Source organism: Balaenoptera ricei, chromosome 11, assembly GCF_028023285.1.
Source record: "Balaenoptera ricei isolate mBalRic1 chromosome 11, mBalRic1.hap2, whole genome shotgun sequence".
NCBI classification, from domain to species: domain Eukaryota; kingdom Metazoa; phylum Chordata; class Mammalia; order Artiodactyla; family Balaenopteridae; genus Balaenoptera; species Balaenoptera ricei.
Genome location: NC_082649.1, coordinates 89,097,892 through 89,120,887, shown reverse-complemented (window position 1 = coordinate 89,120,887; position 22,996 = coordinate 89,097,892). Strand labels below are relative to the sequence as shown.

Here is a 22,996-nt window from a genome sequence, read left to right as displayed (position 1 = left end):
AATCAAGGATGCAGTACCCAACCATACTAGAAGTAGTCGTTACCTTCTTTATCAACAGAGACTCACAGTTTAAAACAAAACAAAAAAACCTGTTTCACTGGAAAGTTTAATAAAACAAATTTACTAACTTAATTAAATCTGAACCTTTGAAAACACACACATCTTTTTAATATCCCGTGTAACAAGATAAGAAGTATACATAAAGGTCATCTGTTGCATAACAAAACATTATGGACATCTCAAGTCACAAAAATTTAAATACTGCTGCCGGTTGAATGAAAGCCATTTTTACTTGAAAGGAATGTCAAACAAATAATGCTTATTCAGACCAAGAAAAATTGCTAGACATTACCTCAAAAATGAACAAGTGAGTCTATCACTTGAAGAAAATCAACCACAATATTGGTGGCCACTGATAAGATTTCAACTTCAAAATAAAAATGTAAAATCTAGAAAATGTTTGTTCTTCACTGTGAGCTTCAAAGGTTCCCGATACATTCCCAAGACATTTCAAAACCTACCACTGTTGATATAAAAAAGATTGTGACACACCCCCCCCGAAAAGTAGAGGCAACAAGAGAAATAAATTGAGCTGTATCAAAGTCAAAAAGTTGTGTATCAAAGGACACTATCAGCAAAGAGTGAAAAGGCAACCCACAGAATGGGAGCAACTATTTGCAAGTCATCTATCTGATAAGGTTTTAATATCCAGGACATATAAAGAACTCCCACAACTCAACACCAAAAAAACAGACAACTCTATTTTAAAAATGGGCAGGGCTTCCCTGGTGGCACAGTGCTTAAGAATCTGCCTGACAATGGAGAGGACACGGGTTCGAGCCCTGGTCCGGTAAGATCCCACATGCCACGGAGCAACTAAGGCCATGCACCACAACTACTGAGCCCATTTGCCACAAATGACATATCTGCACGCCTAGAGCCCGTGCTCTGCAACAAGAGAAGCCACCGCAATAAGAAGCCCGCACACCTCAATGAAGAGTAGCCCCCACTCACCACAACTAGAGAAAGCCCACGCGCTGCAACGAAGACCCAACGCAGCCAAAAATAAATAAATAAAAATAAATAAATAAAAAATAAGTAAAAATGTGCATGAATAGACATTTCTTTAAAGATATAGGAATGGCCAACAAGCAAATGGAAAGATGCTGGAAAGATGCTCAACATTATTTAGGGAAATGAATATCAAAAATCACAGTAAGACAGAACTCCACATCCATCAGATTGATTGTTATCCAAAAAACAAACAAACCCCACACACAAAAAATAACAACTACTGCCTGGCAAGTATGTAGAGAAACTGAAACCCATGTGCATTGCTTGTGGGAATGTAAAATGGTGGGGTCACTGTGGAAAACAGCATGGCGGTTCCTCAAAAAAATCAAAGAATTACCATATTATCCAACAATTCCATTTCTAGACACCCAAAAGAGGTGAAAACAGAAACTCAATCACATGAAACTCACTTATACACAATGGTAGAAACTACCCAAGTGTCCCTCAACAGATGAAGAGATAACCAAAATGTGGTATATACAATAGGATATAGCCTTAAAGAAGAAGAAAATTCTGACACATACTAAAACAATGATTAATCTTGAACACATTATGCTAAGTGAGATAAGCCAGACACAAAAGAACAAGTATTTTGATTCTACTTTTAAGAGGTATCCAGAATAGTCAAACTCAAAGAGACAGCAAAAAAGGCATATGCCAGGGTCGTGAAGAAGGGATGGGCGAGATGTTACTGTTTAAAGGGGTACATAATTACAGAAGATCGATAAATGGCCAATAAGCACATGAAAAGATGCTTGACATTATTAGTCATTAAGGAAATGCACATCAAAACCACAAGATACCATTCCACACCCACTAAAGTTGTTATAATAAAAATGACGGACAGTGCTCACTTCAGCAGCACATATACTAAAACTGGAGCAATACAGAACAGGATTAGCATGGCCCCTGTGCAAGGATGACACGCGAATTCGTGAAGCGTTCCATATTTTTCGTGGATGGAGCTAGAGACTGTCATACAGAGTGAAGTAAGTCAGAAAGAGAAAAACAAATATCGTATATTAATGCATATATGTGGAATCTAGAAAAATGGTACAGATGAACCGGTTTGTAAGGCAGAAATAGAGACACAGACGTAGAGAACAAATGTACTGACACCAAGGGGGGGGGGGGCAATTGGGGCAGGGGGGATGAACTGGGAGATTGGGATTGACAAATATACACCAACATGTACAAAATAGATAATTAACAAGAACCTGCTGTATTAAAAAATGAAATACAAAAAAAAACTACAGGCTTCTTTTTTTCTGATTATAAAAGTAATAAAGCTCAATGTAGATATGCCAAGCAAAACAGGAAAAATATAAAATCATTGGCAATCTCACCTCAACATGACCATCATTAATATTATTAATATCCTCCAGAGAGTATTTATGAATTTTCATATGCACTACTTCTTTCATTTTATGTAAATGAAGTTTGAATTATGTACATTTTTCCATTCAACAATGTGTCATTCACATTTCCATTTTCAAAATATACTGACTTTCGTTATTCTAATGGTTCAGTCCACTGAATAGATGCATGACAATCTCTACTGACAGATATATATATATATGTGTGTGGGCGTGTATTTCGTTTATCTTTCACAGTTAATGCACTAAAACCTATATTCTGGTAAACGTTCTTGTGCATACCAATTTATATTACCAATAAAGGTATATGCAAATACTTCTAAAAAAAAATGATGGACAATAAACAAGTGTTGGGGGACTTCCCTGGTGGTGCAGTGGTTAAGAAGCCGCCTGCCAATGCAGGGGACACGGGTTCGATCCCTGGTCCGGGAAGATCCCACATGCCGCGGAGCAACTAAGCCCCTGCACCACAACTACTGAGCCTGCACTCTAGAGCATGTGAGCCACAACTACTGAGCCCACACACTACAACTACCGAAGCCCACGCGCCTAGAGCCCAAGCTCCGCAACAAGCAAAGCCACCGCAGTGAGAAGCCCGCGCACCGCAACGAAGAGTAGCCCCGCTCACCGCAACTGGAGAAAGCCCACGCACAGCAATGAAGACCCAATGCAGCCAAAAATAAGTAAATAAATTAAAAAACAAACAAGTGTTGGGAAGGATGCAGGGCAATCGTTGACGGGAAGTGCAAAATGGTGTTGATGGGAATGCAACCTACACACTGTTGATGGGAATGCAAAATGGTGTTGATGGGAATGCAACCTACACATTGTTGATGGGAATGCAAAATGGTGTTGATGGGAATGCAACCTACACATTGTTGATGGGAATGCAAAATGGTGTTGATGGGAATGCAACCTACACATTGTTGATGGGAATGCAAAATGGTGTTGATGGGAATGCAACCTACACATTGTTGATGGGAATGCAAAATGGTGTTGATGGGAATGCAACCTACACATTGTTGATGGGAATGCAAAATGGTGTAGCCATTTTGGAAAATAGTTTGGCTTGGCAGTTCCTCAAAAAATTAAAGAGAGTTAATGTGTGACCTGACAACTTACTCTGTTAAATGACTGAATTACATCGTATGTAAATTTTACTACTATTATTTTTAAAATATGGTGAGGGTGATTATCTAAAGCTAACTGCATGACTACGTTTTCCCTCCTTTCCCTAGTCTTCTTTGGGAAGGGAAATTTGAGATTTAACAAGCAGAGGCAGCATATTATAATCTCTAACATGCCTAATATTAATTTCTGAGTAGTATACAATTGTCAATGGTTACTCAAATTTATCTTTAAATTTCACTAGACTCCCTACAGTCATTTAACTAATACTTAAACACACCAGGGGAGGGTACTGAAATAGGAGTCTTACACTTTTCATTTCTTAAATTAAGAATCTTTCTGTAGTTTTAATAATCACCCACTAAGTCATAACCTGTTTCATTAATTAGAATTTCCATATACACATGGGTTTCTTAACCCACCTTTCCACTAACTGCTTGAGAATCCACCCATGACATCCAAACAGCAGCAGCAACACATTAATGGGAATAGGGAGACAAGGAGTGATAGAGACCAGGTAAAGCAAACTATGAGGAGCTTCAAAGACTCTAGGTCACCAATTCTAGGTCAGATGGTAATTAAGTCCCATAAAATGAAATGAATTATGTACAATTTGTATTTTAAGTTCCAAATGTATCAAGCACAGTTACTCTAAATCAGATCCAATAGATGCAAGTCAAATTCCTATGCCATATATAATTGAAAAAATGCTTCTATAAAATGTGAAAGATAATGTTTTTGATGTAACACAACTGATAAAAACAAAAGCAGAAAATGCTTCCCTGAAAATTATGTAATGTGAGCACAAAAACAGGCCAAGAGTAAATCAACTAAAAATTTGGCAACAGAAATAATTTTCTTAGGAATGTACTCACAGGACAAGAAACTACAAAACAAAAATAAAACAAACAAAAAAACCCTTATTTTTCACATGAAAATAAAATTATTCTAAACAGATGCTCATGAAACATAAACACGTTTTCAACTTTAGAATCAACTCCTCCACATAAAAATTTCCTCCAAAAGTAAAATACATACTCAGAATTTAAATCTACTTTGCTAAAATTAACTCGAGAATTTACTGAAATTCATTACTCATTAATTTTTTTAAGTAACTTAACCTCCCTTCACTTGCTTTTCTTCTCTTTCCCTTCATGCAGTTTCTCCTCTACGAAGGCAAAACAACTCTCATCACTAATAAATATATCCTCCTTCCAAACACCACACTGACCTTTTTCTTCCACAGGAACTCTCAAGTACTAATAAAACAAACATGTTTCCCTCACAATTCTCAGGTTAAAGGTATTTTTCAGAGACTCAAGAGCCAAAAATCCATCTCTTATTTCCCAGCTAGTTCTAGAACATTTTAGTGACCAGTAGCCACATCTTAACTTGTTGCCCCTTACAGTTCCAAATTCTATTAAGATTACTTCCTATTCAGACTAATTGCTTTCCACACAAAATCTGTGTGGGAAGCTAACAGAAGAGAGCACAGGAGAGCCCTACACTATCTCCAACGGAGAGCAGATACTGTACCACTTGTAAACAAAGGGGAATATGGAAAAAATGAATGAATGAAAACAAAAAGAAAATTAATAGGGCTGATCACTGACACAAGGTGACAGGCTTTGAATCAGGAGACTTAAAAGTGCCATAGAATTCAGTCGTAACTATCTGACTGGAGCAAACAAAGACAAGTAAATTTAATATGAATACTGAATTACGTGAGTGATAAAGATGGGCAAAAATCAGAACACAACTGCTTACACAAAATCTTGACATTTTTAAGAACTTCCTTTAAATTACAAATCACTAGCTCAGAAAACCTCTACAAGTGGGGTCCCAACCAAGAGAATATTCCTTGCATAATTTCTTTTGCATAATTATACCTTTAAAATATATTATACTTTATCAATTAATTGAGCAAGCATTAAAATGTCAGTGGAACAGAGAGCCCAGAAACAGACCCATACATAAATGGAAACTCAGTATATGGGAAAGGACAGATTTTTCAGCAAATAGTCTGAGAAATGACAGAGCTACTACAAACTTTTACTACAGTTTAAAAATTTAAAAGATGTCTGCTCCCCCCCCTTTCTGATTATATAAATAGGACAGTCATCAGAAAAAATTACAAAACACAGAAACAATGAAAATTGTCCATAATGTGCCCAGTAGTCATTACTAAAGTACATGTTTAGTGTATTTTTTCACTAATATTTATTTATTTAAATTGGGTATCCTTGATTAATATCCCTTTGTTTCCCTACCTCATTCACTGTGGGTATTGTCACGGGACCAGTAGTCTCTGAAAGTAAGATTTTTAATATGTATCACATATGGTAGTACCATTATTTAATAACCACCATTTTAAACAAAGAATTTAGGTTTGCTTCCAGCTCATTACAATTAAAAATAACTGTGTTTAATATCCCAATAATAAACTTTGTAGGCATCTGTTTATTACCTTAGGATAAATTCCTGTAAGTGGAATTACTGAGTCAAAAGTATGAAATATAAGGACTTTTCATACATATATTCAAAAGCCCCTCAGAAATGCTGTACCACTTTATAGTGCCATCAGTATAGAAACACCTATTTCATTCCAGTATTACATGCTTTCAAAACTCTTGTATATTTAATAGTAGAAAAACACTTTAATTTGCCTTTCATTCATTGCAAGTGAAACTGAGTATTTTTACCTATGTTTACTACCCACAAAACATTCCTTTTGGGTCTGAATAGGTCCTTTGCAATCCCTCATCCTGTAGTCCCTCAATTTTGGCACCACTGACACTGTAAGCCTGATAATTCTTTGTCAAAGACGGATGTCCTATGAACTGTAGAATGGTGAGCAGCAATCCTTGATCTCTACCCACTAGAAGTCATTAGCACCCAACCTTCAACTGCCCCCCAAATTCTGACAATAATAAATGTCTATAAATATTGCCAAGTGTTTCCTGGGAGACAAAAAGCATCCCCAGTTAAAAACCACTGCCTACTCCACCCCTTTAAAATTGTCTTTTTCTTACTCTCATGGTATTACAGAAAAAGTAAAATTACTATGTAACACAAGTATGAACATAACTTTTGCATTCTCATTTTGTACCGACTGCTGCAAAAATAAAAATTGTCTTCATATGAATGTTGAAGTGACACTAAAATATTTATCTAATTGTTCCTATGTTGAAATTATCTTTGAAATGTCATACATTTCTTTGCTCAGAAACTCATATCTGAAGATGGAATGGTACCTGCTCCAAAGCAATAAAATTATGACACAAATTCTGAAGGGAAAGTATTTGGCACTAAAAGTGAAGTTTTCAAATTAAGAGTGCTAAATATCTAATGATAATTATACACAAAAAGGATCCAATCAGATGGAAAAGAAAGCTTCAGCAGGTAATGCTAACGTTCAGGTAATACCTTACTGCAAACTTGGGTTTCTTCTTTGGCAACTTGTATATTCGTGATAAGGACTCTAACATGTCTAAAGATTCAAGTTGCACTCCTCTACTCACCCATCTCTCTCTACCAATTAAAACAAAAAGTTCAAGAAACAGTGTGTTCTGGTTAGCCTGATTTATGCTTAACTCTTAGCTAAACTTTGACCCTTTTTTGAAAATCTTTCTCAAATTTACTAACAGATCAACATGGATCCTTCCCTTCCACACAGACAGTTGAACCAAACAAGTATGAACCAAAGATAGATCTCCTCTAACAGTATGACTCAGGCTGAAGACAGCCGATTTAGAATTCAGAAGGTACTAGGTTTTTTTAAATAGCACTAGTTTAATGGCTGCAGTGGATCTACCCTCCTCCCTGCTACTAGAGAGTAACTCTTCTCATCCCATTCACCACTGATGCTATCACTTCTTCCATAATCCATTTGATACTAATGCCAAACTGCCATCAACAGAGATGAGTCCGTTCTTCTACCACATTTGCCAGAGCCTAGGTAGGCCATGGGCCCTTTTTTCATTCTACAAACTCACAATGTAATGTCAGTGTCAACAGCAGTTAGAAAGCCCAGAAACAATGTAGGACATTGATCCTTAACAAAATTAGTTTGAAAAACAAGATACATAAACAATAAATAAATAGAAATAAAACAGCATAAACTATCAGATGCAAAGATTTCAGTGATGGTATAATAGAACAAAGAAAAAGGAGAGATGAAATGCAGGTTTAGAGCCATCAAGAAAAGCCTTCAGGACAAAGTGAGACTTTAAAAGGTGAACCTTAAAAGCATGAGTAGAGTACGGAAAAAGGAAGTGGGAAAGTATAGGACTTAAACATAGAAGTTTAATATGGACAAATGACTTTTTCAAACTCAGCACTACTGACAGTTTAGGCTACAGAGTTCTGTATTGTGGTAGGCTGTCCTGTGCATTGTAGGATGTTCAGCAACATCTGCGACCCCTACACTGTGATGCCAGTAATCCCCACCACAAATGGTGACAATCAAAACTGTCTCTAGACCCTGACAAATGAACCCTGGGGTTGGGGGGAAGGGAGGCTTGCTCCCAGTTGAAAAACACTGCAATACACAATCTCTTTTGTTGAGAATTACACTGGTTCCTGAAAAACAGTAAGGCTGGCAAAATCAGAGGTGCAACACCAAACTCTCAAAAAATTTGAAGAATAAAACAGCACGAATATATATATTTTAAGAGACAGAGGAGAAATTCTAAAATGTACATGAGTCATTCAAAAAATACTCATTAGCATTAAAATCTATCTCATGAATCACTTCTAGTCGTACAGGAAAATGCGCTGTGGAGATATGATCTAGAATTTATTTTTCCTCGGGTGTAGTCTTCTGTTGAGAAAGGTGAAGGAAAAAAAACAACAAACAACAGCAAAAAGTCCTTCCACCTGGACCCAGATATCAATTCATGTGGTGCAAAGCAAAGGAAGCTTTAAATACTCAAGTTTTTAAAGGAGGTTGAATGAACATACATAAATGGTTTTATAATTTGTTAATGAAATATAAAATGAGTTAACACAGCAGTGGTGGTAGATTACTGTACACTTTAGTACACAGTGTTTCATCCTGGAGAATCCTTTCAGAGTTTGAAGGTGAAGCTCAAAGTGTCTTTATAGTGTTTGCAATATTGGCTTTTTATAGTGTGGTATGTGTCTATTTTGTGCTATTCCATTTACAATTATTTTTATTAGCGTTTTGAAGTATGACCCAGAGTTATGCTATCTTACAATTACTAATAAAGATATAATTATTTAGAAAGCATTTTTCTCTATCTACATACTCTCAAAACAAAGAAAAAATAATAACCACTAAAAGCATAGTATCTACTGAGAAAACAACTTGTACTCTAATCCAAGAACTGTCTGAACATGTGAAAAACGAACACATCAACACTGAAATGGATAACCCTTCCTGAGACTCTCCATCTACATAAGATGAAACTAAGAAGATTAGCTGGAATTTTTTTTTTCAGGGAAATGTTTTTAAAACAAGTAACTGACTAGCCCAAACCTAACATCATGCTCAGTGGTGAAAAGCTGAAAGCTTTTCCTCTAAGATCAAGAACAAGACAAGAATGTGCACTCTCACCAGTTTTACTCAACATAGTACTGGTAGTCCTAGCCACAGCAATTAGGCAAGAAAAAGAAATAAAAGGCAACCAAGTCCAAAAGGAAGAGTAAAACTATCTCTATTTGCAGGTAACATTATATTATGTATAGAAAACTCCAAAGACACAACCAAAAGACTGTTAACACTAACAAATGAATTCAGTAAAGTTGCAGAATACAAACTCAAGATAGAAAACTCAAGTGTGTTTCTACACACTCATAATTCACTACTGGAAACAGAACTTAAGAAAACTATCCCATTTACAACAGCATCAAAAACAATGATATACTTAGGAATGAATTTAAGCAAGGAGATGAAAGATCAGTACAACACTGAAAATTTTAAGACACTGATGAAGGAAAGTGAAGACACAAACACATGCAAAGATATTCTATGCTCATGGAATGGAATAATATTGTTAAAATGGCCAAATACTACCTAAAGCAATCTACAGATTCAATGCAATCCCTACCAAAATGCCAATGGCATCTTTCAGAGAAACAGGAAAAAAAAAATCCTAAATTCTTATGGAACCACAAAAAACTCTGGATATAGCCAAAGCAATCTTGAGAAACAAGAATAAAGATGGAGGCCTCACACAATCTGATTTCAACTATATAACAAAGCTATAGTAATCAAAACAGTATGGTAGTGGCATAAAAACAAACAGATCACTGGAACAGAACAGAGGGTCCAGAAATAAACCCATGCATGTATAAATACAGTCAATTAATTTTTGGAAAAGGAGCAAAGACTATACAAGGGGGAAAGGATAGTCTCTTCAATTAGTGGTGCTGGGAAAACTGAATAGCCACATGCAGAAGAATGAAACTGGATCACTATCTTATACCTACACAAAAATCACCTCAAAATGGATTAAAGACTTGATCATAAGACCCAAAACCATAAAACTCTTAAAGATGATTTTTTGGATCTGACTCTAAAAGCAAAGGCAAAAAATGCAAAAATAAAGAAATGGGACCACATCAAACTAAAAAGCTTCTGCACAGTGGAGGAAACCATCAATAAAATTAAAAGACAACCTATGAAATGGCAGAAAATATTTGCAAAGCAGATAGCTGACAGGGTTAATATCCAAGATATACAAGGAATTCATACAACTCAATAGCAAAAAAAAAAAAAAAAAACCTTATTTTTAAATGGGCAGAGAATATGAACAGACATTTCTGCAAACAAGACATTCAAATGGCCAACAGGTACAGGAAAAAGTACTCAACATCACTAATGCTGAACTGTACACTTTAAAATGACTATATGTCAATTACACCTCAATAAAGCTAGCGGAGAATGATTAAAATGGTAAATTTTATATTATGTATGTTTCACCGCAGTAAAACAGAATATAAATTTAAATAGCCATATTTAAAAGATACTACTTTTCAAACTGAGAGAGCCTCACAAAGGTTGACAAACAGATTAGGGATCAGACATCATAGTAAAACTGCATAATTCTGGAATCAAAAAGAAGATCCTGCAAAACTCCAGAGATACAAAACAGGTCACATACAGGGCTTCAGACTTAACAACAGTGCAGGAAGAAAGCAACAGGAAAATGCCTTTAAAATTCAAAAAAACTCTTTTCAACCTAGAATTCTGTACCCCAACTATCCATTTAAGTAAATGGGTAGGGGAAAAAAAACATTTTCGGACGTTGAAAGTACAAAAAAAGATGTATTTCCTATCATGCTTTCTCTCAGTCCACCAAAACAATGAAGTAAACCAAGAGCGAGCATGTAACATGCTATCAAGGAAACTAAAGACCCAAGACGAGAAAGTGAATTTCAGAATAATGATAAAGGCAGATTCCAAGAGCGGAGGAATAAGGCAGGTCTAAGAGCAACCACTCCAGAATGGAGCAGTTAAGAAGGCTCCACAAGAGATTTTTTAAAAATATAGAATTGGTAGAAGACCTAATATGTCATATTTTGCAATGAGATCTAAACAACTAAAGTTTGGGGTGGAATTAGCCATAAGTATACAAAAAATTAAATGGAAAAAATAGCATTCACTGAGACAATGAATGTAACAAATGCTGAGCTGACCAAATTTTCAATATAATTATACTGAAGACACTGGGCAATGGAAGTGAGAAGTATGTATGTCTGAAGGAGAGCAGATAAAAAAAACTACATCCTCACTGCAATTATTATGAAATCAATAATTAATTCTAAAAATTTAAAGAAAAAAGTGATTTTCTAAGACTGTAACTTAGAAATAGGCAGATTAACACCCCTTCCCCCAAGAAAACAATGATTTTAAAGTGGTTATCTCTAGGGAATAGGGAAAAAAAGGAAAGCACACAGAAGACTTTTTTTGTTCCCTTTGTTATATTAATAAACTCCCTAAATCCTGTGCATGTAAAACTTCGATGAAAGTAAAAATCACATGGTAAAAAAAAAAAATTAAAAAGCATTGGTGGGGCTTCCCTGGTGGCGCAGTGGTTGAGGGTCTGCCTGCTAATGCGGGGGACGTGGGTTCGAGCCCTGGTCTGGGAGGATCCCACGTGCCGCGGAGCGGCTAGGCCCGTGAGCCACAACTACTGAGCCTGCGCGTCTGGAGCCTGTGCTCCGCAACAAGAGAGGCCACGATAGTGAGAGGCCCGCGCACCGCGATGAAGAGTTGCCCCCACTTGCCGCAGCTAGAGGGAGCCCTTGCACGGAAACGAAGACCCAACATAGCAATGAATCAATAAATTAAAATCTTAAAAAAAAAAAAAAAAAAAAAGGAAAACAAAGAAACAGAACCACATATCCCTTTAGGAGTTGATATAGTGCAGCAATATAACCCAGCTGTTCACATTTAAAAAGCACTGGTGCTAGAGTCTGAAAGCTTGGTTGGGTTCAAATTTTAGTTCAGCCACTTTTTCATTTGTATGACCTAAGAGAGATAACTCCAGACTCCCTTTCTTTCCCATCTCTAAAATGGAGGTAACAGTATCTACTTCACAGAACTGCTGTGAGGATTACATTAGTGTAAGCAGACTGCTTAGCAAAGTGGCTGACACCTAGTAAGCACTCAGTCAATGGCTGTTTGTCCTCAAGAAACTCAGGATGTGGAGAACATCTGAGTAATATTGTAGAAATATGCAGAGTTTTCCAAACGGCTTTCCAGGTGTAAGAATGGATTGGGACAGTGAGAAAGACCTCTTTTAGGGCATAAGATGGTTGGGCTTATCTTATATACTCTCACATAACAGATATATAACAAATTGAGGCAATCTCTCCAGCCTAAGAGCACTTCTAGAGCCTCTTTAATTATTCCCTTCTATTAGAGAAAGGAGAAAATTTACCCAATATTCCTTCTTCACCCATTCACAAAATTATTTCCTTTTAAAAAGTAAATGTAATATTTTAGCTAACGTAAGAATTTAGAACAGGAAAAAAAAACCCTACACATCACCCAGCTTTGTCAAACCTTAGCTAGTCATATTTTTAATAGTTCTGAACTGGAAGATATTTAAATATATTGCACTTACTGCAAAAATTCTTTGACTCTACCAGTACCTCCAATCCATTGATCCTACCACCTTTTTACTGTCCCTCACCACCTTCATTATCAAGATTAAATTATAATTAATCATTAAACATTAGTCATCCCCTTGCATACAGCTGATTCTCTGGCCCCTCTCTGGCTTCACTGTACTCACAAAATCAACTTTACTAGTAGGTTAAAATGCAATCCCCACCAAATCTGTGCCTACACAGCACCACACATGGGCACAAACACAAAATTAAAGAAAAATGCACCACTATGCTGGGTTGTTTCGAGTACACTACCAGATTAATATTTTATTTCCCTAGTTTATTCACTCCCAGACTCTTCTAGGTAACTACTTCATATCTTCTCTCTCCTCAAACCCCCACTGAGCTCTCCCTCACTCTGTCACACTTAATGACCTTGAATTTCCAGAGTCCCACCACATTTATCCACCTACTAGTAGGCTCATGCACACCCCGAATTCCCACCTGTTATAAAGTACCCATGTTCTCATCTACTTACATGCCAGATTCTCCATTTGCACACCTACTCAAGAGCATCACTTGTGTAATTCTCCCCTTTCTTCTATCACATATCAACTTTTTAAATCTCTAATGGATCCTTTCCACTACCTTACAAATACATTTATATTTCTCCCATCTCAAAATTTTGTTCTTCCCTCCACTTACCCTCCTAGTTCCCCCATCATTTATTTGCTCTCCTTTGAAGGAAAACTCCTTGAAATAGTTGTCTCCCTCCCATTATCCCTCAAACCCACTCCAAACAAGCTTTCAGTCCCACCACTAAAATTAATCTGCTCTAATCAAGGTCATCAATTACCTCCATATTGCTGAATCCAACGATTTCTCACACCTCATCTTAACAGCCTATAAAGAGTACTTCACACAGTTGATCCTTTTTCCTTAATTACTTTCTGATACTGTCTTTTAACTTGCTGATCTTTCCTACTCATTGTCCTTTTCTGGTTTCACAAAATGCTCCATGCTGGAGTAATCCAAAGCTCAACCAATCAATTCTCTGTCTACACTTGGTGATACTGTCAAGTCTGGAGGTTTTAAATACTATTTGCCCATGAAATCTCCGGATCTCCACATTCACCCATTCAACCACTTGCTCCACGTCAAAATAGCATTCAGCATGTCCAACAGTGAACTGCTGGTCTTTCCCACAAATTGCTCCTCCCACATCTCTTCCCATTTCAGGTGTGAAGAAATTCCATCCTTCTAGCTGCTATGGCAAACCGGAGTCATTCCCGACTCCATTTTTTCTCTCACACACCACACCCTATCTTCAGGAAATCCTGCCAGCTGCACCTTCAAAATGTATTAAAAATGTTGACTAATTCTCACCACCTCCTGCTACCACTTAATCCATCTCTTCAAAAACATTATTATCTTCAATAACTACTGCTTCTAGTTTACTTTACCTAAAGTCTATTGTCAGCACAGCCGTTCATACAACTCTCTTAACACTTAAGTCTGACAATGTCACTTTTCAACTCACAACTCCACAGTGGCTCCTGATTTCACTCAGAGTAAAGTCTAAAAAGTCCTTACCATAGTCCACATTGCCTACATGATTTGACCCCAATCCTCTTTAACCTCTCTGATTTCCTCTCCTTGGTCAGTCTACTCCAGCCACAGTGGCCACCTTTGTTAGTCTGCAAAAAGGTGAGAGACACTCCTTCTTAAGGGCCTTTGCACTGGAAGTCCTCTGCCTGGAATGCTCTTCTACTAAATATATGCATGGCCAACTTCCTATCTCGCTCAACTGTCACCTTCAAAATGAGGCTTACTCTGACCACCTTATTTAAAAGTACAACTACCTCTCCACCCTTAAACTCTCATTTCCCTTACCATTTTTCTTATTCTTCCATTGCCCTTACAATCTAGTAACATAATACAAAATGTTATTTATTATATTTATCTATCTGCTCACATATTTGTTGACCAGTACATATCACAAGTACCAACAATATGTATGGCAAAAAATAAGTGCTCAATAATTATTTGGTAAACATCCTGAAGCCTACTCTGGAATAATATTCACAACCCACCTACAGTGGAAAAAAAGAAATCAGAAAGAAAAATACCACTTTCCAAGCAGATTTGGGAAGTATTATATGTGCAATTGTTTTAGCAATAGGAGCATAGATTCGTATTTGAACTGCAATGCTTAATAGTAATAGCAGCAAGCACATAACCACTAATGTCAAACACTGTTCTAAGCATTTTGTACTTAATAACTCAATGCTCACAACAACCCACGAGTCAGGTAGTATTATTTCACCCATTTTATTATCAATAAAGCAACTAAGAATAAAGTGGTTAAACAACTTGCCCATGGTTCATAGCAAGTAAGTAGCAGAGCTAAAACTTCAACCCAGGCACTCTGGCTTCAGAATCTATACTCTTAATAAGTCAATACATCTAGTTATAGGAAAAGTATAAGGGAAAAAAAAAAAACCCCACAAATATGCATCTCTAAGCTACACTGTAGTGGGAAAAGATTTTAAAAAGTCTACTTGCCTTCAGGGAACTCACAATCTAAACAAAAAATAATAACATAACAAAATACACATAAAATGATAGAAGCAATCATGAAGTACTGTAGCAGACTAAGGCACACCTAACCCAGGGTCAAGGAAAGCTTCCCAGACCCTTAGTATATCTCTTAAAAGATGAGCAAAAAGGAAAAGAAAGGTCTTTGTTCCAAGGAGAGGAAACAATATGGGCACAGGCACTAAGATGAGGGAGCATGATCCACCAGAGAACTGTAAGTAGTTTAGGAGAGCAGAAAAACAAAGGAAGCAAAACTGGGGGACAACAAGTAGAGAAATGATCATTTTAAATATCATTACAATGATCTTAAACTTTAATTTGAGCAAGGGGAAAGGTGCATAAGGATTTTAATTATGGGAAGAACATATTTACACTGTAGCACAACCACTGCTAAGAGCATAGATTAGACAGACTTTCTAGAAAGGGAAAGTAAAACTCCAGTTAGGAAACTATTTAGAAAGCCTATACAGAAACTCAAGCAAGATGGGAATGATGGATAGACATTGTCTAAAGAACCATAACCTTATGTGGTCTGTGAATCCTCATGTCCATTCACACTAACACTACCCTATTTCAGGTTCTCATTTCCTCTAGATTAAACTCCTGTAATAGCCTCCTGAGTGACTGCCCTAACTCCCAAGTTTGCCAAGGCAAAGCTCTATCTCTCCCTTGCTCAAAAATCATCAATACCTTGTAAAGTCTTTGTAAATGCAAAATTCTATACAACAGCAAGACACTCTCTGATCTATCACAAATCTACCTTCATAGTCCTGCATCTTTCCTATTTCTTTGTTCACTGTTCCTTCTAGCTGGACTAAGCATGTCTCTTATACCATGAAGCTCTGCCTAATTCTCCTTGCCAGAAATCAACCTCTGACTCTACCGTTCCCAAAGCATTTAATGTGTAACTCCCTTAAAACAACTATTATATTCTGCCCCAGACCATGATCACTAGTTCTATGTCTTTTTTTCCTTACAAGATCAGGTTAGGAATCTTAGGAAGCTAAGAATCATATAACAGAATTTCTCTTTTGGGAGGGAACTGTCTTTGTCATGAAAACACTTTGAAACTAACTTAGCAAAAGCTGCAGCTTTAAATCATAATTAAGCGTTTCAGCAATTCAGAGAGGTTGGTAAGTATACTGAATTTCTCAATAATAGAACAGGGGTTAGTTCCAACTTCATCTAGATCCTTAAAGGTCAAAGACACTTCCTGCTGACATGTAAGTCACAGTTATAACCTCACAACTGTGAGATAAGTTTAATACACTTTACCTGTATGATGAATTGGGGGTACTGCATATGCATATACGCTGGTTACAGCATATACCAATGAACTGGTTCCCCACTTTCCCAGAATAATACAAGGATTGACCTCCAGTAGCCAGCTGCTTCCCTAACCACACCACCTGCTCCCCTTCTAAAAGTGAATTAATCCTGGGGTGGGCCAACTGGATGCTCTCCCCCAGAAATGTGAAATAGGGAGGAACAGGAATTTATTGGAACTAAGTCACCCCTTTGGCAGGAACCTAAAAAACATGTCCAGCAACTTCTACTGCTGATGCCCTGAAGTACCCCATCCTCATCACTGGCTTGGTGATATAGGTCAAACTTTGATTCCAAGTGCTACCTCAATATTCTTCCAATAAATCTTTCTTTCTCTTCTTGTTTTCTTTTGGGCTTACGTGAACCAGAATCAGTTTGCGTTGCTTTCAAGCAAAAAAGTTTTAAATTAATTTGATGCTTTCAAAAAGCTAAAGATTCCTTCAGAATTAAATCTTTAATGTCCTAGCTTTAAGCAGAAATCTGAGCTGTGAAAAAAAGGCTCTTCTGGATTTTCAAATTACAACTTAAAAGTTTATTTCTTATATTGTCTAATTTAAAATGCTGTGATCCTAGTATATTAATTTAAGTCTGAGTGGGCTTTCCCAAATGAGCCATTTGAATATTCAGTCTAGCAGAATACCCACGGTATTCAGAGAACTGGGGTTTTAAATTTCTCCACATGTAACTCCAGAATGTCAAAGATCTGGCATGTCATTATACACACTGAAAATCTCTTTATGACACATCATTTTATGGCTATTTTCTTCTTTATCAGAACTTCAACACTGACTATAGTTTGGTGAATTTTATCTTTTTCCAATATAAATATCCTAGGCCTTCAAAATACATAAATGCTCCTGCATTGGCCCTAAAGCTTGATTTTCCTACATTAGAAATTAGATCTGAATTTATAAATGTATGTATTTATGAATTTGAAAGACTAAAGGTTGCTTTCAGCCAATCATATCTTCAAATTTTTTTTCAATGTGAGCTTTTCGCCTTTTAAAGGTATAAAAAGTGTAATTAATTGCTTAGTCAGTGAAATTACAAATTTAGAAAAATTAAACCACGAATGGTGAAACTTTGTAATAAAAACATTCGAACTGGAAACTAAAAAGCAAAGTTGATCCAATTACATTTGTAAAGGGCTACTGGCATTTCTTTTTCACATATGCCTGAAAAATGTGAATTTAATTCCTCAGAACACAAAGGTTTGCTCAAGTGTGCTTTAGTTTTTTCAGATGACTTTTTTTAAAGCTACTATTAAATTCTCCTTTTTTATTTTACTGAAGCATATAAATATTAAGCGTATTTGGGGGCACAGAAATGGGAGTGATTTTCACTTCTTTTATGAAATACTGCAATGTTCAAATTGTTTTAAATAAGGTACCCTATCCTGATCTTATAATTTAAAAAAAAAACATTTTAAATACTCGGCCACATTTCTCAACACTATGCCTCACACCAATACCAAATTCAGTAATTTTAAAAATTACCACATTTAGAAAACTTCATTCCATTAATGCGATTCTATAATTTGAAGTTTTTGTACAGTTCAACTACAATGTTTCAAAAAGCAAAACCTTCAATCAATCACAAACAAGAATATGATTTTATCCACAAAGCCTCATACCAACTTTTAAAGACTACCAACTAAATATAAAAGGAATATACTTTTAAAATGTTTAAAATCTTTTCTTACTTGAAACATGCCAACACTTAAATCAATCTACTTACACTGTAAACTCAGAAGCCTTTCTTTTAAAATAATTCTTCCAAACTGTCTCTACTACCCATCCAAAACATTTAAATATGTACTTTTCCTAAACCTTCAAAGAGCTAACAACACTGTATTAATCAAATCTAAATCAGGAGCAACTGTAAGACTCTCCATTATTTTAAGAAAACTAGGACACTATTAACGTTTGCAAGACATTCACTTTCAAAGATATTAAAACGTGGAAAAAACACACGCTGATGAGGAATATTTACAAAAAATTAATTTTAAAACGTCTTTCTGGGTAGCAAAGAGATTCTAGGCTTAAACTATTAATTTAATAAAATTTGTAATTATGTCAAAATTTTGAGGTATATCTGGAATTTATATACATAGCAGAAAAAACTCAAAAAGCAACATCTTAAAGCAATTTCAATTTTATTCCCATCGAATCTAACCAAGCTCTACTGCACTTCACACATTATGAAGCTAGTATTACTTGACACTAAAGCTTTCACCTCCCCACCCAAAACTTAAAAATAGAAATGTATATCAAAAATGATAATTATTGATATCAGATTACTCTTAGGCTTATAGCATATGCTGACTTAAGGATCAACTGAAAAAAATTACTCTCTTAAGGAACTACATTTTTAAGTTTCCCCAGTCCTAATTTTAAAGATAAACTTAACATAGTTTATACCGGCAAATACTGATAAAAGCGGTGAGCAAAATATTAAATGAAATATAACACATTTAAAATAATAAACACTATAACGGACTGTGGTTTGTGTGCTCACCAGTGCATCCCAAGGTACCTAGCACAGTACCCAGTACAGAATATATGCTCAATAATCATTTGTTGACATCTCAATAGAGATTTGAAGGAACTTAAGCAAACTTGATACACAGAAATTACACAAAAACTAACTTGAATAGTATATAACAAGGAAACCTCTGCATTCCGAAAATTTCACACCAGCATTTTTTACATAAAATGTCACATAATATGCATTTACTATCACATAGTATGCATTCAATAAATCCCAGCCCCTTTTCCTTCCACTTTCTTTTTAACAGTGTACACCTAAAATGTTTACTTCATAAAACTCAGTTAACATCAAAATTTTTAAGAATACATCTGCATAAAACAATCCATATCTGAATGTAATCAGTAAATATAAAAAGACATACAAATCATTGGCGAACATTACGGAATGTGTTTGTGTCCACCCAAATTCTTTATGTTGAAGCCCCTAGCCCACAGTGTGATGGTATTTGAGAATAAGGCCTTTGGGAGACAATCAGGTATGAGTGAGGTCCTGAAAGTAACACCCTCCTGATGGGACTACTACTTTTAGTATAAAAAATGGGGGGTGTGGAGGGCAGGCAGGAGAGCAGTCCCCCAGGCCCCACCCCCCTCCATGTGTGGCCACAGCAAGAAGGTGACCTTGGGCAAGCCAGGAAGAGTTCTCACCAGAACCCAACCATGCCAGCACTGTGAGCTCAGACTTCCAGCCTCCATAACTGTAAGAAAATAATTTCTGTTGTTTGAGCCATCCAGTCTACGGTATTTTCTTACAGTAGCCCAAGCTAAGACAGCAAGTCTACTACTTTGAAGGAACAGTGACATATAATACAGAAGCATATAATAATCAAAAAACAAATTATGGCCTCTAAGGGCCTAGCTTGGTAGAAAAAATAATACTTATATTAAAGTACCCATACAGGGACTTCCCTGGTGGTGGCGGAGCGGTTAAGAATCCGCCTGCCAAAGCAGGGGACACGAGTTCAATCCCTGGTCCGGGAAGATCCTACATGCACAGAGCAACTAATCCCGTGCACCACAACTACTGAGCCTGCGCTCTAGAGCTAGCAACCCACAACTATAGAGCCTGCATGCTGCAACTACTGAAGCCCATGTGCCTAGAGCCTGTGCTCCGCAACAAGAGAAGCCACCGCGAGGAGAAGCCCACGCACCGCAACGAAGAGTAGCCCCCACTCGCCGCAACCAGAGAAGGCCCACGCACAGCAACGAAGACCCAACGTGGCCAAAAATAAACAAACAAACAAATAAATATACTTTAAAAAAAAGAAAAAGAAAGCTGGGCTTCCCTGGTGGCACAGCAGTTGAGAATCTGCCTGCCAGTGCAGGGGACACGGGTTTGAGCCCTGGTCTGGGAGGATCCCACATGACGCAACTGGGTCCATGAGCCACAACTACTGAGCCTGGGCGTCTGGAGCCTGTGCTCCGCAACAAGAGAGGCCGCGACAGTGAGAGGCCCGCGCACCGCGATGAAGAGTGGCCTCCGCTCGCTGCAACTAGAGAAAGCCCTTGCACAGAAACGAAGACCCAACACAGCTAAAAATAATTAAATAAATAATTTTTTTTTAAAAAAAGCCAATTGATGAAACCATTAAAAAAAAAAGGTACCCACACAGAGTAGAAGATGGTAAAATGAAGACTTTAGAAAGGCAAGATTACTATCTTGTTTTAAAATCTAGGGAGGCGTAAAAACAAGCAAAACTGACAAAGAATAAATAGAATCTGGACACAGGAAAAAAAAAGGGAAGACAGAAAGCAAGCAAACTCAGAATTTTCACACATACACAATGCTCAAAATTCTGATACCAATAATATTTTCTATTTTTTTCTAAAGTAAGAAAAGAATATTTCTTTAATAGATGAAGACAAGATTATTTTTCTCCCATTTAGATATTTAATCCAGCTCCTAACTTTGTGCCACGTTTTGGGCAAGGCAATTTCAGCACGCTCAAAGCCTATAGAACCACAAGTGGAAACAGACTAATAGAAAATATGATCAATGCGTGTCATAAATATGGTAGTTTCTATGGAGAAAAGGAAATCCAAGAGAGCTTCTCAGGAGATCCGTATGTATTTGAACAGTGTTAAAAGACAAGTTGAAGGGGCTTCCCTGGTGGCGCAGTGGTTCAGAGTCTGCCTGCCAATGCAGGGGACACGGGTTCGAGCCCTGGTCTGGGAAGATCCCACATGCCGCGGAGCAACTGGGCCCGTGAGCCACAATTACTGAGCCTGCGCATCTGGAGCCTGTGCTCCGCAACAAGAGAGGCCGCGATAGTGAGAGGCCCATGCACCGCGATGAAGAGTGGCCCCCGCTTGCCACAACTAGAAGAAAGCCCTCGCACAGAAATGAAGACCCAACACAGCCATAAATAAATAAAATAAATTTAAAAAAAAAAAAAAAAAAGACAAGTTGAAGTTATCCCATGAGGAAAAATGTCAGAAGCAACAAACAGAAAGATGCTATTAGAGGGACTTCCCTGGTGGCGCAGTGGTTGGGAGTTCGCCTGCTAATGCAGGGGACACGGGTTCGGGACCTGGTCCGGGAAGATCGCACGTGCCGGGGAGCAGCTGAGCCCTTGCGCCACAAGTACTGAAGCCCGGGAGCCTGGAGCCCCTGCTCCGCAACAGGGACAGGCCACTGCGGTGAAGGGTCTGCACACCGCAGTGAGGGGTGGCCCCCCGCTCGCCACAGCTAGAGTGGGCCCGCGCGCAGCAACGAGGACCCAACGCAGCCAAAAATAAATAAATAAATTTTTTTAAAAAACAGATGCTATTAGAATTTAATACTAGCAAAATAGAGCACTGCATACTCAGTGAACTGCAAGTCACTTGGCAAAGTTACATACAGTGGCAAGAGACACATTGGAAAGGTAAAAGAAGCCCAGATCAAGAAACCAGTTTAAAGTATAAAACAGTATTTGCCTAACTAATAGGATAAAAGTATAAGAATGAATGATACAAACTAGTAATGCTATACAAGGGAGAATTCAAAGGAAACAGAGACAATACATCCTAGTTAGAACAGTCCTAGTCTACACCTGGCGTTCTGCCCAGTTTACCATGTGTATCGTATTTAATGAAGTATTATTAATAATTACATTAAAATATGCAGGTTTGGTAGACCTCTCTACTTTGTGCTTCCAATTTCTCTCATCTTGTCAGACTGTGAAATGCATGAGTAATGAAGAAAGTCCTCACTTTAACACACAGTTAAATCTGAAAAATGAGAGAAATCTTTCTCACCTGTTCCAGGCTCAATTTAACCCTTCCCTTTCAAAGACAGTATGCAGGGGGTGGCTATGGCAGCTAACTCCTTTGGAGGTGGGAGAAGTGGTCAACACTGCTGCCACTAATGTCCCATTGGTGTACTGACCAGTTGTGTAGTGGCCTGTGACTTTGTGACATACACACAGCTGCCAAGCTATCAGTCAGCAGAGTTCATGGGTAATTACAGATTAGGTATATGCAGAACAGTTAATTAAGACACAAAGCTAGCAATCCACCAATGAAGGGAGAAATTAAAGGTTCTCTCTCTCCCCTACGCATATAAGAATGGTCCAATGAAGCTAGCTAATGGATATATTTGTGCAGTAATAAGAACCATGCATACTGCTCTCTGCTCCCAGATCCTAACAGAGCTCCTAAAACCCTTGAAAATAAAGGCCCTAGGAGAATCTTCTGTTGTAATATTTAGTCACTGGCCCCAGTTCCTGACACAGAGCTACTAAATCCCTTGGAATTTCCTGGGTGATAGAAATGTCTTTTATTCTAATGAGGCAACTCTGACTCTTGGTAGGCTCCTAGATGGCGGCTGGTCACCAGAAAGATGGAGTCATGATTAGAAGCTTGGAACTTTCAACCCCACTTCCC

The 22,996-nt window shown here is 37.4% G+C and overlaps 1 protein-coding gene and 1 non-coding gene across 2 annotated transcripts in view; one reads left to right on the top strand and one right to left on the bottom strand.

The window, feature by feature from the left end:
• The window catches only part of PPP4R2 (protein phosphatase 4 regulatory subunit 2), a 55,100-nt gene that overhangs the window by 17,736 nt on the left and 14,368 nt on the right, over window positions 1-22,996 (bottom strand). The gene's annotated exons all lie outside the window — the stretch shown is intronic.
• On the top strand, window positions 1,921-2,028 carry LOC132375545 (U6 spliceosomal RNA). The gene has a single exon (XR_009506089.1). It is a non-coding gene; the product is annotated as a U6 spliceosomal RNA (small nuclear RNA).